We start from the raw sequence: 2883 nt of genomic DNA, 5'->3' as shown, positions 1-2883 counted from the left end.
GCTGAACGGACCTCAGCAGGACAGGAGAAAGAATTTTATAGATAAGAAACAATAAACAACCTTGAGAACAAAAACTGAAGAGTTCTGACTCCTTCTTCCACTGCTGAGCTAAGAAAAGAGACTTTCTGACACATCTGGGGGTCACTGTGAGCAGCAAAGCCCCGAGATCTCTCCTCCCTGGAGAGGGACTGACCTGCCGGGTTCTGGAGGGATTTCCCAACGCACCCAGATTATTTGGGGCCCCTGACACCCGTGTGTGGGCCAGGGAGGACACCTAGTGGCTGGCACCTGTGCTGGCTGCCAGCCCCACAGCACCTCCTGTGCTGGCACAGTTCTCCAGCCTCTCCCTTCTGCATCCTCTGCATCCTCATCTCCTCTTTCCATGTCCTCTTCTGCTCTCCATCTCTCTTCTCCATCTCCCCTTTCCATCCTCATCTTCCCTCTCCGTGCCCTTCCTCAGCCTCAGAGAAAAAGGAAAACAAATTCTTATCTCATTTGCTTCTCCTGTGTTCTGCTGCTTTGGAATGTGTTTGGAGATTGTTTATCCAACAGGTGAGTGTTTGATTGGTTCCATGTGAATTGTTTTGACTTGTTGATCAATCAGGGCCAAGCTGTGTCAGGACTCTGGAAAGAGTCAGGAGTTTTCATTATTATCCTTTTAGCCTTCTGTCTGTATCCTTTCTGTATTCTTTAGTGTAGTTTAGTTAAGTATTCTTTAATATAATATAGTATTATAAAATAACAAATGAGCCTTCTGAGAACATGGAGTTGCATTCATCATTGCTCCCTTTATCTGGGAACCCCACAAATCCAACAGGAAGGAGGGATTTGGGAGGTCAGCAGGGCTGCACAACCAGCCTGGGGGCCCGGGGTGGATGCTCAGAGGGTCCAGCCTGGGTGGATGCTCAGAGGGTCCCGCTCTAGGAAAAAAAGCCACTAAAAGTGCCCTGGGAGGGACATCTCCACTTGTGGCTCACTTTCCCTTGGTGCACGGGCAGGATGTGAGCACTGAGGGCAGGAGAATCCGAGCACCAAAGCCTCAGGAGAGAGATGTGAGACCCAATGTGTCTCCAGTGCGTCCCCAGTGTGTCCCCAACGTGTCCCCAACGTGTCCCCCTGCCAGGGCACTGCCCCAGGGAGCCCTGCAATGCAGGCCCAGGCCATTCCCTGCTGCAGGAGGGAGCTGCAGTTTCCTCTCCCAACCTCCTCCACCCCTTGGCTCCCCTCCCTGGGTGCCAGCCAGCCCCAGGACGCCGCTCAAGGCTGAGCTGGGACTCGATGGAGCCTCCAAGCTGAGCGCAATTAACGTAATGAGGGCCGGGCAGGAGGGCAGGCCGGGCTCACTGCCTTGCCCAGGCTCCAGGTGTTCCCTGCCCGTGCTCAACACGGACAGGGATGGACAGGGATGGACAGGGATGGACAGCAGGCATGGACAGCAGGGATGGACACACAGAGATGGACAGCAGGGATGCACATCAGGGATGGAGAGTTATGGACAGAAGGGATGGACAGACAGGGATGGACAGCGATGGACAGTAGGGATGGATAGAGATGGACAGCAGGGATGGACAGACAGGGATGGACAGACAGAGATGGACAGAAAAGGATGGACAGGGATGGACAGATAGTGATGGACAGACAGTGATGAACAGCAGGGATGGACAGGGATGGACAGCAGGGGTACAGCAGGGATGGACAGACAGGGATGGACAGTGATGGACAGCAGGGATGGACAGACAGGGATGGACAGACAGTGATGGACAGACAGGGATGGACAGACAGGGGTACAGCAGGTGGTCACTGCTGTCCCACCCACAGCCTCACTGTCTGCCCTGACTGGGAGCCAGGTCCTGCTGGGGGTTCCTGGAGCTGGAGAACGTTCAGAGTTTTGTTTTGCTGGGTGGGAAGAGCTGTGTCTGCCAGCAGAGCAGGCAGGAGCAAGGCAAAGAGCCCTCAGGGTGGTGGAGGCTGCTGAGGGGACTTTGGGCTGCAGGAACTGTCCAGGATGGAGCCCCTGGGGCAGGCTGAGAGCTGAAGGCCCTGCCACACCATGGTGGGGCTGGAAGAGACACAAACAGGTGCTGAAGGAACCATGAGCTCAGTGCCACTGACGTCAGAGCCACGCTCAGCTCCTTTCCAAGGCAAACATCAGACATTTTCCATCCAGCTTCCCTCAGAGGCCAAATTTCCCTCCCATCCCTGCAAGCCAGGGCTGGTGTCCACACGCTCCTGCTGGGTTGCAGATCCCTTCCTGTCACTGTAGGACACGAAACAACACGAGCACACACACCACTGCTCTCAAGGTGAAGAAAAGGGAAGTTTAATTTCTGACTCCAACATTTATAGATTTCCAAAAGTGCCAGTGGATTGGAGGGTGACAGTGCCACCTCTCCAATGACACTGGACAAACCAACAGCCCATCAAATTTCTCCTCCTCCATAAAAGGATGCAAAACAATAAGTTATTTACACGACGTGGACACACAGCTCTCTCAAGGTTAAAAGACAGTTTTTAATTTCTGAGTCCAACATTTAGAGATTTATAAATAATATTTATAGATTTCTAAAAGTGGCAGTGGATTGGAGGGTGACAGTGCCACCTCTCCAGTGACACTGGACAAACCAACAGTCCATCCGCTTTCTCTTCTTCCATAAAATAACGCAAAACAATGAGTTGTTTACAGAAAGTGTGTGAGAAAGTTCGTTACAAGGTTGTAAACATCAGAAGGCTTAGAAAATCTTAAAAAATCAGGGTGACACCTTCCCAAGCCTCCACCACGGAGCAGGCAGGGCAGATGAGGGAGCTGGCAAGAGGAGAGTGTGTCAAGGACTACCTGATCCCATTTCCAGCTGAATTCCAGCCGCCAAACCCCCTCTCTGTGCT

This window comes from Geospiza fortis, unplaced genomic scaffold (genome assembly GCF_000277835.1).
Source record: "Geospiza fortis unplaced genomic scaffold, GeoFor_1.0 scaffold110, whole genome shotgun sequence".
Lineage (NCBI taxonomy): Eukaryota > Metazoa > Chordata > Aves > Passeriformes > Thraupidae > Geospiza > Geospiza fortis.
The sequence above is the reverse complement of the archived record's forward strand: the minus strand, read 5'-3'. Positions refer to the sequence as shown.